This window comes from Oncorhynchus masou, unplaced genomic scaffold (genome assembly GCF_036934945.1).
Source record: "Oncorhynchus masou masou isolate Uvic2021 unplaced genomic scaffold, UVic_Omas_1.1 unplaced_scaffold_1110, whole genome shotgun sequence".
Lineage (NCBI taxonomy): Eukaryota > Metazoa > Chordata > Actinopteri > Salmoniformes > Salmonidae > Oncorhynchus > Oncorhynchus masou.
The window spans coordinates 150,759-166,403 of record NW_027000825.1 but is presented as its reverse complement, the minus strand read 5'-3'; the positions used below and the strand labels follow the sequence as shown (position 1 = coordinate 166,403).

Genomic DNA, 15,645 nt, shown 5'->3' with positions numbered 1-15,645 from the left:
TGAAATCTATTCAGGGAGGATAAGGGTATATCATAGGCAGTGATGTAGTGGTAAAAACATTGACTGGTAAATGCTGATTGCCGTTCAGGATTAAAGAAGTAACGCTCCCTATACTTTCAATGCATCTTCCACAAAAGGTGGGTAAATGCTTGAACAAAATAAAATAAAAAGTGTGTAAACAGCTTTTACATGTGTTCCCCCCCCACCACCACTGATTATAGGAGGCTTCTTCTGACAGTATTCACACCTTTCATAAGAAACCTCCAGAGAAATATTCATATTCACCGTAGCTGTCAGTTAAACTTGGACTAACCTGGCCAAGGCCAAACAGTATATGGCGTTTTCTCTGGGTGTGCGGTCGCAGTGGAGAGAAAAGGCCTCCAGTGAGGTGGTGAGGATCTGGGCGGAGTTTGGCGAGGCAAACACAGGTCTGAGATTGGTGTCTCTGGAAATGGGCGGGAGCGGGACTCTGCTCCTCAATTGGTTGCTGTTCTGATCCCCACTCTCATCCTTCTCACATCCCCTCTTCTTCTCTCTTTCATCACTCGTGGCCACAGGGTGGAGCTTCGGTAGTTGAAGAGGTTTATCCTGGGATGCCAGGGCGCGGAGCGGGCAGGATACATGAGATGGGCAGTTGATGGGGGTCAAACGTTGAGAGGCTGTGGACATCACCCTGATACCCGCCTTGGCCTCACTTCTCCTGGGCTTGGAGGACATCTTGGGGAGGGTGAAGCCGTCCACCAGGACCGTGTCGCCCACCCTGGTCCTGTACGGAGCCCTGTTGAGGCCCATGCAGTGCCTGGATGCTGCCCTCCTCTGCCCCAGCCTCACCCAGCCCTTTATCTGGAGGTATGTCCGCATGGGCAGGGCCATACCTGGGAGGACCACCACAGAGCACAGCTTGGTGGCCAGGTGACGCACACACTCCCTGTGGCCATACTGGAGGGCGATCCTGAGGGGGTCACGACCCTGGGGATCCCGACAGGCAAGGGTCAGAACGCTGCTGGCGATAAAGAGTTTGAGGATGGTGAGCTGGCCGCGCTCGATGGAGGCGACAGCGGGACACTTGGCGACGTCGGGGTGGGCCGTCTGGTGGCACCACTCACGGTAAGGGTGTACCCCCACCGGCTCAATGACACGCACCCCCTCTCCAGCAGCCAGCCGGCCAGGTCCAGGTGGCCCAGAGAAGCAGCGATGTAGAGTGCCACCCGGAGCTGGAACCTGGAATAATACAGAATCTATGTATTTATAACACGTTTCAAGTTTTTTTTGTCAAGTTCACAAGATACAGTGGGTTATAAAACAATACAGTAAAATGCTTACTTGCAAGCTCTTTCCCACAATGCAGTATTAAATATCAGGGTAAGAGAAAAAACGTATGAAGGAAAAAAACACGAGAATATAAGCTATATACAGGGTCAGTACCATCATTGTAAGCTATATAAAGGCTCAGTACCATCATTGTAAGCTATATACAGGGTCAGTACTATCATTGTAAGCTATATAAAAGGTTCAGTAACATCATTGTAAGCTATATACAGGGTCAGTACCATCATTGTAAGCTATATGAAGGTTCAGTACCATCACTGTTGATAGTAAGTCTATCATACAGTTCAGTGTGTAGATGTGTATTCTGACCTCATCACAGGTCTCTCCCTAGACAGGTGTCGTTGGACGGTCAGTCTGTGTCCCAGGAAGCAGCCTCTGAGGAACTCCGCCCACCCATCCCAGGTGTCCAACCGTAGAGTAGCCCCTGGGAGACAGAGACACATGCAGGTTGTCCTCCTGGTTGCCATGAACCAAGAATGTGTTCCATACAGTCCATTTGTCTCTGTGTTACATCCATAAGGTGTTGAGCCAGAGGACCATTGATCTACTGCACAAGGAAGGCCATACCCAGGTCAATGGCGTAGTCGTGCAGCCGGTTGCAGTCGTAGAGTTGCAGGCCGGTGGGAGAGCTCAGTCTGAAGGAGCTGACAGGAAGCCCACACTGCTGGGACACCAGGGTCATGAGCCTGGCCATAGACGTACTCAGGAGAAACACAGTGCCCAAGACTGAGAGGGTCTCCCCCGTCACGGCACTGAACACACGCACCACCGGCTCCCGCTGAAGTATAAGACCATGGACATACAGTAAATTCACTTGTTTTACATAAATACCTACGTTGTGTTTTATACACCGAGTAAACAAAACATTATGAACACCTGTTCTTTCCATGACAAAGACTGACCAGGTGAATCCAGGTGAAAGCTATGATCCCTTCATGATGTCACTTGTTAAATCCACTTCAGTGTAGATGAAGGGGAGCGGACAGGTTAAATAAGGATTTTTAAGCCTTGAGACAATTGAGGCATAGATTGTGTATGTGTGCCATTCAGAGGGTGAATGGGCAAGACAAAATATTCAAGTGCCTTTGAATGGGGTAGTAGGTGCCAGGTGCACCGGTTTGTGTCAAGAACTGCAATGCTGCTGGGGTTTTTCACACTCAACAGTTTCCTGTGTGTATCATGAATGGTCCACCACCCAAAGAACATCCAGCCAAATTGGCACAACTGTTGGAAGCATTGGAGTCAACATGGACCAGCATCCCTGGGGAACGCTTTCAAACACCTTGTAGAGTCCATGCCCCAACGAATTGAGGCTGTTCTGCTGGCAGAAGGCGGGGTGCAACTCAATATTAGGAAGGGGTTTCTAATGTTTGGTACACTCAGTATATATAAGTTAGGAGTCATATAATTACAGGGGTAAGATGAAGTGGCTCCTTTGCACTGATCTTAGGTCTGGTTTGTGTTTGTACTGCTAATGGTAAAGGTTATGATTTGGTGAGAGTAAACTGATCCCAGATCTGTGCCCAAGGGCAACTTCTATCCAGAGACAAATCAAAGGTCCATGCTATTTCAATGTATAATCTACCACCATCTCGTGGCTCAAATTTGTAACAACATTTTCTAATTCATGTGCTGTACTGAGTTTTGTTCTATCACATTGAACACTAATCTGGGTGCAGATTAAATTGAACACTAATCTGGGTGAAAATTAAATTGAAGACTAATCTGGGTGCAGATTAAATTGTTAACAGAAATATTATGAATATGTATTTCAATGAACCCAAAGGGCCTCTTCTTCTCCTAATATACAGCCTGCTGTGCTCTACTGTGCTCTACTGTACTCTGTCTGCTGTACTCTGCTGTACTCTTTTTTTTTTTTTTTTTTTTCACCTTTATTTAACCAGGTAGGCTAGTTGAAAACAAGTTCTCATTTGCAACTGCGACCTGGCCAAGATAAAGCTTAGCAGTGTGAACAGACAACACAGAGTTACACATGGAGTAAACAATTAACAAGTCAATAACACAGTACAAAAAAAGGTGAGTCTATATACATTGTGTGCAAAAGGCATGAGGAGGTAGGCGAATAATTACAATTTTGCAGATTAGTACTGGAGTGATAAATGATCAGATGGTCATGTACAGGTAGAGATACTGGTGTGCAAAAGAGCAGAAAAGTAAATAAATAAAAACAGTGTGGGGATGAGGTAGGTGAAAATGGGTGCTATTTACCAATAGACTATGTACAGCTGCAGCGATCGGTTAGCTGCTCAGATAGCACATGTTTGAAGTTGGTGAGGGAGATAAAAGTATCCAACTTCAGGGATTTTTGCAATTCGTTCCAGTCACAGGCAGCAGAGTACTGGAACAAAAGGCGGCCAAATGAGGTGTTGGCTTTAGGGATTGTTACGGATACAGTTATCCTGTGTGTGTGTGTATCCTGTGTGTGTGTTTCTTTTCTCTCCTTCTCCCCTCACAGGTGAAAATCATCACTCCCCAATCAGTCAACAATCAATCATCAATCAGAAGACACACCTCCTCCTATTTCCTGACCTATCACAGTTCCTTCCCCATGGTTTAAAAACCCCATTTGTTTGTTCTAGCAGCTCAGCTCAGCTCAATCTCTCTGTAAATGCCATGTCTGTAGGTCTCTGTGTTTCACTCTCGCTTTGTGTCGTAACCTCTCTTTTGTTTAAGCACCTCATAGCACTTTGTCATCACCTGTGAGTATTGTTTTTGGTTATGGTGTTTGTGTTTGATTGCTGGTGGAAAAGGGGGAAACCAAGACAAGTCGCCCATGGGCATACACTACCCGTAGGTGAACTTTGTTAAATACACTAGTTAGAACTGGGCGGACCACCCACTGTATTTTTGGTTAGTTAGTTAGTTGTTGTTAAAGTAGGCTAGTCTAGCTTAGGGGTGTTTTTGAATACTTATTGTTTCTTTCCTTGGGTCCAGCTCAGCCCCTTTTCCTGCTCCCCCCATTACCGTGTGTTTTATAATTAAACCTAGAGTTTGACGGTAGATTTCAGTTGTCGTGCTTATTTCGTTCACACTTTTCCTTTGTCACAATAATAATTTGCATGAGTTAGGTTACGAGTCTCATTACCATCCCCCCTAGACTGTCGGGCCAAAAGGGATTCGTAACATAAGTGGGGGCTCATCCGGGATCTGTCATAACTGACACCCATGCCGCTCATGTAGATTGTTGTAGTGGTATAGTTCAGTGTTGAGCGTCATAGCTGAAGTAGCCTTAGTGTTTGCTATTTTCTTTGGCACTTGTGAAGTAGTGTAAAAATGTCTACTTTTGATTTGAAATCTTTTTGGATAACCCTTCGTGGGAGGTTTTTGACAAATGTCGTAGAGTTGATTTAATGACCTTGGCTGACCATTATTCAGTATCGATTCCGCAGAGTTTAGTTAAGGCGGAGGTGAAACGGATAGTATTAAATGTATTGTTGGAAGAGCAGGTGCTTGTGTTACCGCTGCCTGAGCCTACTACCCCTGTAGCGGATGTTGCTGCTCCTGTAAGACCATTGGTGTCTGATAATGAGGGAGAGGCTAAAACACCAGCCACATTGTCCCATTTTGATCCACTCTCCCCACTGTCAAATGGTGATGCCAGGAGGGATGTCTGTTTAGCACAGTTCCAACTGGAGGTGGAAGAGAGAGCCCAAATTAGGCGAGAGACTCTCCAGTTGGAGATGTGTAAAATAGAGGCAGAAAAAGAACGAGAACAACGGCATTTAGAGATGTGTAAAATTGAGGCAGACAGAGAACAAAGGCAGTTGGAGTTCAAAATGCGCCAGATGGAACTTGAGGCAGAGACAGCGAGGCTAGCCTCCGGTCCTACTGTGCCTGTTTGTGAGCCGTCCTCACCTGCTGTGTCCTCAAACACGTTTGACATTAGTAGGCAGATTGCCTTAGTACCTTTGTTCAGAGAGTCAGAGGTTGACTCCTATTTTTGTGTATTTGAGCGTATAGCCGTAGCATTGAAATGGCCTGAAGAGGTTTGGTGCCTATTACTTCAGTGTAAATTAACTGGTAAAGCCCAAGAGGTTTTGTCAGCGCTACCTCTGGAGGACAGTTTGAATTATGAAGTGGTCAAAGCTACTGTTCTTCGTGCCTATGAGCTTGTGCCTGAGGCATACCGACAGAGATTTAGGTCTCATAGAAAGTCTTCTAGTAAGACTTATGTGGAATTTGCTAGAGACAAGGGAAATCTGTTTGATAAATGGCATGCTGCTGGTAAGGTAACTGATTTCAACTCTCTCCGGGAGTTAATCTTGTTGGAAGAGTTTAAAAATTGCTTACCCGAACGCATTGTAGTTTACCTAAACGAACAGAAAGTATCCTCCCTGGCAGAAGCGTCTGTGTTGGCAGACGAGTTTGTGTTGACGCACAAGAGTGTGTTTTCGGCTCAAACTGAGAGTAGAGCCACTGAGTTTCCTACCTTTAGTCCTAGTCGGCCAGCAGTAGTATGTCAAGCACGCCAGAAGAATGAGCGTCCATGTTTCTATTGTCATAAAGTAGGACATATGATTAATGATTGCTTCCTGCTTAAACGCAAACAAGGGATGCCTCTTCGTGCCAAGCCACCAACAGGTGTTGCTCTAATTCGTACGGTTGTGAGGTCTGCAACAAAACAGGTGCCTCAGGGTAACTGTAGTTTGAAAGTCTCAGTCCCCAACCGCAGTTATGAACCATTCATTTTCGAGGGGTTTGTGTCCCTAACGAATGACGAAGCGTCTCAACGACCGGTTAAAATCCTTAGAGATACTGGTGCGGCGCAGTCGTTTATATTGTCTGATGTGTTGCCCTTATCTGACGATACATACTGTGGTTCCAGTGTGTTAGTGCAGGGTATTGAAATGGGTTTTGTCCCAGTGCCATTGCACTTTGTGAAAGTACACTCTGAGTTAATCAGTGGAATATTCAGAGTGGGGTACGCCCTATGTTGCCAGTGAAGGGTGTGACCTTCATAATGGGTAACGATATTGCCGGAGGAAATGTAGTACCCGTATTGGAAGTATTGGATAAAAGTGACCACTCTCTCTCGAATGAGCTGGCACAGAATTATCCACATGTGTTCCCCGCTTGTGCCGTCACTCGTGCTCAGGCACGACAAGAGGGTGATGAGAGAGATTTGTCGAACACTGTTCTGTTCAAAGAGGTTGATCAAGAGGATGGATTGTGTGATACCTCTGAGAAGCATGGACAGGTGCGCCCTGTTGATGCCAAGGTCTTGGCTATAACTGCATTCCCTGCACCTACCACCAGACGAGAGCTACGCCGCTTTTTAGGGATGGTTGGCTACTACCGTAGCTTCTGTAAAAATTTCTCTGCGGTAGTTGCTCCATTGACCGATTTGCTTAGTCCGGCTAGATCATTTGAGTGGTCCCCTGATTGTAAGAGAGCTTTTGAATAAGCGAAAGCACTCTTATGTAGTACACCTGTACTTGCTGCTCCTGATTTTGAACAACCGTTCAAACTTGAGGTAGATGCTAGTGCCAGAGGTGCTGGTGCTGTTCTACTGCAGCAGGACAAGAGTGGAGTGGATCATCCCGTTTGTTATTTTTCACGTAAATTTAATAAATGTCAAACAAACTATGCGACAATAGAACAAGAAGCTCTTGCTTTGTTGGCTCTGCAATACTTTGAAGAGCTTTTATATATTGGTTCCAGTGCCCTACCTGTGATTGTATATACTGACCATAACCCCTTAGTTTTTCTCCACCGAATGTACAACCAGAACCAGCGCCTTATGCGTTGGGCGCTGATTGTACAAAATTATAACTTGGAGATCCGGCACAAAAAGGGTTCTGATAATGTGTTGGCAGATGCTTTGTCTCGTGTGTGAATATGATTTCTGCATGTTTTGCAAGGTTGTTGCTTTTTTGGGAGTATTCATTGAAATACTGTAGTCGCAACCCCTAGGGTTGCTCTTTTAAGGGTGGGAGTGTTACGGATACAGTTATCCTGTGTGTGTGTATCCTGTGTGTGTGTTTCTTTTCTCTCCTTCTCCCCTCACAGGTGAAAATCATCACTCCCCAATCAGTCAACAATCAATCATCAATCAGAAGACACACCTCCTCCTATTTCCTGACCTATCACAGTTCCTTCCCCATGGTTTAAAAACCCCATTTGTTTGTTCTAGCAGCTCAGCTCAGCTCAATCTCTCTGTAAATGCCATGTCTGTAGGTCTCTGTGTTTCACTCTCGCTTTGTGTCGTAACCTCTCTTTTGTTTAAGCACCTCATAGCACTTTGTCATCACCTGTGAGTATTGTTTTTGGTTATGGTGTTTGTGTTTGATTGCTGGTGGAAAAGGGGGAAACCAAGACAAGTCGCCCATGGGCATACACTACCCGTAGGTGAACTTTGTTAAATACACTAGTTAGAACTGGGCGGACCACCCACTGTATTTTTGGTTAGTTAGTTAGTTGTTGTTAAAGTAGGCTAGTCTAGCTTAGGGGTGTTTTTGAATACTTATTGTTTCTTTCCTTGGGTCCAGCTCAGCCCCTTTTCCTGCTCCCCCCATTACCGTGTGTTTTATAAATAAACCTAGAGTTTGACGGTAGATTTCAGTTGTCGTGCTTATTTCGTTCACACTTTTCCTTTGTCACAATAATAATTTGCATGAGTTAGGTTACGAGTCTCATTACCATCCCCCCTAGACTGTCGGGCCAAAAGGGATTCGTAACAGGGATGATCAGTGAGATACACCTGCTGGAGCGCGTGCTACGGATGGGTGTTGCCATCGTGACCAGTGAACTGAGATAAGGCGGAGCTTTACCTAGCATGGACTTGTAGATGACCTGGAGCCAGTGGGTCTGGCGACGAATATGTAGCGAGAGCCAGCCGACTAGAGCATACAAGTCGCAGTGGTGGGTGGTATAAGGTGCTTTAGTGACAAAACGGATGGCACTGTGATAAACTGCATCCAGTTTGCTGAGTAGAGTGTTGGAGGCAATTTTGTAGATGACATCGCCGAAGTCGAGGATCGGTAGGATAGTCAGTTTTACTAGGGTAAGTTTGGCGGCGTGAGTGAAGGAGGCTTTGTTGCGGAATAGAAAGCCGATTCTTGATTTGATTTTCGATTGGAGATGTTTGATATGAGTCTGGAAGGAGAGTTTACAGTCTAGCCAGACACCTAGGTACTTATAGGTGTCCACATATTCAAGGTCGGAACCGTCCAGGGTGGTGATGCTCGTCGGGCATGCGGGTGCAGGCAGCAATCGGTTGAAAAGCATGCATTTGGTTTTACTAGCGTTTAAGAGCAGTTGGAGGCCACGGAAGGAGTGTTGTATGGCATTGAAGCTCGTTTGGAGGTTAGATAGCACAGTGTCCAAGGACGGGCCGGAAGTATATAGAATGGTGTCGTCTGCGTAGAGGTGGATCAGGAATCGCTCGCAGCAAGAGCAACATCATTGATATATACAGAGAAAAGAGTCGGCCCGAGAATTGAACCCTGTGGCGCCCCCATAGAGACTGCCAGAGGACCGGACAGCATGCCCTCCGATTTGACACACTGAACGCTGTCTGCAAAGTAATTGGTGAACCAGGCAAGGCAGTCATCCGAAAAACCGAGGCTACTGAGTCTGCCGATAAGAATATGGTGATTGACAGAGTCGAAAGCCTTGGCAAGGTCGATGAAGACGGCTGCACAGTACTGTCTTTTATCGATGGCGGTTATGATATCGTTTAGTACCTTGAGTGTGGCTGAGGTGCACCCGTGACCGGCTCGGAAACCAGATTGCACAGCGGAGAAGGTACGGTGGGATTCGAGATGGTCAGTGACCTGTTTGTTGACTTGGCTTTCGAAGACCTTAGATAGGCAGGGCAGGATGGATATAGGTCTGTAACAGTTTGGGTCCAGGGTGTCTCCCCCTTTGAAGAGGGGGATGACTGCGGCAGCTTTCCAATCCTTGGGGATCTCGGACGATATGAAAGAGAGGTTGAACAGGCTGGTAATAGGGGTTGCGACAATGGCGGCGGATAGTTTCAGAAATAGAGGGTCCAGATTGTCAAGCTGTACTCTGTTGTACTCTGTCTGCTGTGCTCTACTGTACTATACACCACTGGGTATAAAGACTCTTCAGATACTGTTAGCGAACACCAGACTGAGGTCGAGGTTCTTACTAACCAATCACTCTACCATAACCATGGTCTCAGTGTAAAGCGGTGTTCTTACTAAACAATCACTCTACCATAACCATGGTCTCGGTATAAAGCAGTGTTCTTACTAACCAATCACTCTACCATAACCATGGTCTTGGTTGAGCAAGGGCAATATTACTTTAAGTCTCAAGCAGGGTGACCTCAACATACTATATATCACCATACTATATACCACCACACTATACAGTGGGGCAAAAAAGTATTTTGTCAGCCACCAATTGTGCAAGTTCTCCCACTTAAAAAGATGAGAGAGGCCTGTAATTTTCATCATAGGTACACTTGAACTCTGACAGACAAAATGAGAGGAAAAATCCAGAAAAATCACATTGTAGGATTTTTAATGAATTTATTTGCAAATTATGGTGGAAAATAAGTATTTGGTCACCGACAAACAAGCAAGATTTCTGGCTCTCACAGACCTGTAACTTCTTAATTAAGAGGCTCCTATGTCCTCCACTCGTTACCTGTATTAATGGCACCTGTTTGAATGAACTAAATCACCTAATCATACTATATAACCATACTATATAACCATACTATATAATCATACGATATAACCATACTATATAACCATATTGTAAAACCATACTATATAACCATACTATATATCACCACACTATATATCACCACACTATATATCACCACACTATATATCACCATACTATATCACCACACTATATATCACCACACTATATATCACCATACTATATATCAACATACTATATCATCATACTATATATCACCATACTATATATCACCATACTATATCACCACACTATATATCACCATACTATATCATCATACTATATATCACCACACTATATATTCCAATACTATATATCACCATACTATATATATCACCACACTATATATCACCACACTATATATCATCATACTATATATCACAATAATATATATCACAACACTATATATCATCATACTATATATCACCATACTATATATAACCACACTATATATCACCACACTATATATCACCATACTATATATCACCACACTATATATCACCACACTATATATCACCATACTATATATCACCACACTATATATCACCACACTATATATCACCATACTATATATCACCACACTATATATCACCATACTATATATCACCACACTATATATATATATATCACCATACTATATATCACCACACTATATATCACCACACTATATATCACCACATTATATATCACCACACTATATATATATATATATCACCATACTATATATATCACCACACTATATGTCACCATGCTATATATCACCACACTATATATCACCATACTATAAATCACAACACTATATATCACCATACTATATATCACCATACTATATATCACCATACTATATATCACCACACTACATACAATCATACTATATATAACCACACTATATATCACCATACTATATCACCATGCTATATATCACCACACTATATATCACAACACTATATATCACCATACTATATATCACCACACTATATATCACCACACTATATCACCACACTATATATCACCACACTATATATCACCACACTATATATCACCACACTATATATCACCACACTATATATATCACCATACTATATATCACCACACTATATATCACCATACTATATATCACCACACTATATATCACCACACTATGCCATCACACTATATATCACCATAGTATATCACCATACTATTTCAACATACTATATATCACCACACTATGTATCACCACACTATATCACCACACTATATAACCATACTATATATCACCATACTATATATCACCATACTATATATCACCACACTATGCCATCACACTATATATCACCACACTATATATCACCACACTATATATCACCACACTATATATCACCATACTATATATCACCATACTATATATCACCACACTATATATCACCATACTATATATCACCACACTATATATCACCACACTATGCCATCACACTATATATCACCATAGTATATCACCATACTATTTCAACATACTATATATCACCACACTATGTATCACCACACTATATCACCACACTATATCACCATACTATATATCACCACACTATGCCATCACACTATATATCACCACACTATATCACCATACTATATCACCACACTATATATCACCACACTATATATATCACCATACTATATATCACCATACTATATATCACCACACTATATATCACCATACTATATCATCATACTATATATCACCACATATCACCATAGTATATCACCACACTATATATCACAACACTATATATCACCATACTATATATCACAACACTATATATCAACACACTATAAATCACCACACTATATATATATCACCACACTATATATCACCATACTATATATCACCATACTATATATCACCATATTATATATCACCACACTATATATCACCACCCTATATATCACCACACTATATATCACCACACTATGTATATCACCATACTATATATCACCATACTATATATCACCACAATATATATCACCACAATATATATCACCACACTATATATCACCACACTATATATCACCACACTATATATCACCACACTATATATCACCACACTATATATCAACACACTATAAATAAACATACTATATATCACCACACTATATCACCACACTACATATCACACACCTATATATCACCATACTATATCATCATACTATATATCACCATACTATATATCACCACACTATATATCAACAAACTATAAATCACCATACTATATATCACCACACTATATATCACCACACTATATATCACCACACTATATATCACCACACTATATCACCATACTATATCACAACACTATATATCACCACACAATATATCACCACACAATATATCACCACACTATATATCACCACACTATATATCACCATACTATATCACACTATATATCACCATACTATATATCACCACACAATATATCACCACACTATATTTCACCATACTATATCACAACACTATATATCACCACACTATATATCACCACACTATATCACAACACTATATATCACCACACAATATATCACCACACTATATATCACCACACTATATATATATATATCACCATACTATATATCACCACACTATATATCACCACACTATATATCACCACACTATATATCACCATACTATATATATCACCACACTATATGTCACCATGCTATATATCACCACATTATATATCACCACACTATATATCACCATACTATATATCACCACACTATATATCAACACACTATAAATCACCATACTATATATCACCACACTATATCACCACACTATATCACCACACTATATATCACAACACTATATATCATCATACTATATATCACAACAATATATATCACAACACTATATATCATCATACTATATATCACCATACTATATATATCACCATACTATATATCACCACACTATATATCACCACACTATATATATCACCACACTATATATCACCACACTATATATATCACCATACTATATATATCACAACACTATATATCACCATACTATATATCACCACACTATATATCACCATACTATATATAACCACACTATATATCACCATACTATAAATCACAACACTATATATCACCATACTATATATCACCATACTATATATCACCATACTATATATCACCACACTACATACAAGCATACTATATATAACCACACTATATATCACCATACTATATCACCATGCTATATATCACCACACTATATATCACCACACTATATATCACCATACTATATATCACCACACTATATATCACCACACTATATCACCACACTATATATCACCACACTATATATATCACCACACTATATATATCACCACACTATATATATCACCATACTATATATCACCATACTATATATCACCACACTATATATCACCATACTATATATCACCACACTATATATCACCACACTATGCCATCACACTATATATATCACCATAGTATATCACCATACTATTTCAACATACTATATATCACCACACTATGTATCACCACACTATATCACCACACTATATCACCATACTATATATCACCACACTATGCCATCACACTATATATCACCACACTATATATCACCACACTATATATATATCACCATACTATATATCACAATACTATATATCACCACACTATATATCACCACACTAAATATCACCACACTATATATCAACACACTATGCCATCACACTATATATCACCATAGTATATCACCATACTATTTCAACATACTATATATCACCACACTATGTATCACCACACTATATCACCACACTATATCACCATACTATATATCACCACACTATGCCATCACACTATATATCACCACACTATATCACCATACTATATCACCACACTATATATCACCACACTATATATATCACCATACTATATATCACCATACTATATATCACCACACTATATATCACCATACTATATCATCATACTATATATCACCACACTATGCCATCACACTATATATCACCATAGTATATCACCACACTATATATCACAACACTATATATCACCATACTATATATCACAACACTATATATCAACACACTATAAATCACCACACTATATATCACCACCCTATATATCACCACACTATATATCACCATACTATATCACCACACTATATATCACCACACTATATATCACACACCTATATATCACCATACTATATCATCATACTATATATCACCACACTATATATCACCACACTATATATCAACAAACTATAAATCACCACACTATATATCACCACACTATATATCACCACACTATATATCACCACACTATATATCACCACACTATATCACCATACTATATCACAACACTATATATCACCATACTATATATCACCACACTATATATCACCATACTATATATCACCACACAATATATCACCACACTATATATCACCATACTATATCACACTATATATCACCATACTATATATCACCACACAATATATCACCACACTATATTTCACCATACTATATCACAACACTATATATCACCACACTATATATCACCATACTATATCACAACACTATATATCACCACACAATATATCACCACACTATATATCACCACACTATATATCACCACACTATATATAACCACACTATATATCACCACACTATATATCACCACACTATATATCACCACACTATATATCACCATACTATATCACAACACTATATATCACCATACTATATATCACAACACTATATATCAACACACTATAAATCACCATACTATATATCACCACACTATATATCACCACACTATATATCACCATACTATATATCACCATACTATATATATCACCACACTATATATCACTATATACCCTTGAGGTCAACATGTTGGTAGGTGGTGTTCTGTCTCAGCTGAAGGACATCTCCTTGTCAAGGTCCCCAACACCATGTGGAGACATGTTTGAACGTCTCCAAGATTCTACTGAGCGAACCTCTCCAGTAAGTCTAGATTGCAGCACGGCTGCCTCCAAAGGCATTGCATCTTCCCACAGTCTTTCAACAAAGAGCCTCCAAAAACTCTCTAGTCATGAGTTCCAAACCAAAGCTGAGAAAGGAGTGAGTGAGGTCCTAACTAGATCATTTAACATTGTAGAGGAAGGTACAACAGACCTTCAGTCTGTATCTAAATCCACCACATCTACTGATATTATACAAACCATGGTGAAAGACCAGCAGGAGCTCACCCAGACCACCCAATCATCTGACATGGTATCTGGAACCTCCCTGCTCACCACTGGACAGGTTTCTGAGAAAAGAATCTGGTCTGTTGCTCGTAACATCTACTACAGTCTGCAAAGTAAGATTACGGAGTTTCTCAGAAAAGATCTTCAAAGATCAGACACAACACTTGGTTCAATCCAAATCTTTACATATCAAAGTAGTCCTGCATCACAAAGAGCAAGTCTCGGCCATCTTCAGGTCATCCAGAGCAGTGTTACACCAGGTGGAAACGATGCCTGTGTGGACATTCCGCACAAATTACTACCTAAAACCACTGAGCTCTCAGGATCCATGCTGG

General features: G+C 40.8%; 1 pseudogene; it reads right to left on the bottom strand.

The window, feature by feature from the left end:
* Positions 1-288: 288 nt before the first annotated feature.
* Positions 289-15,334, bottom strand: LOC135529158 (protein ANKUB1-like; annotated as a pseudogene).
* Between the last annotated feature and the right edge of the window lie 311 nt (positions 15,335-15,645).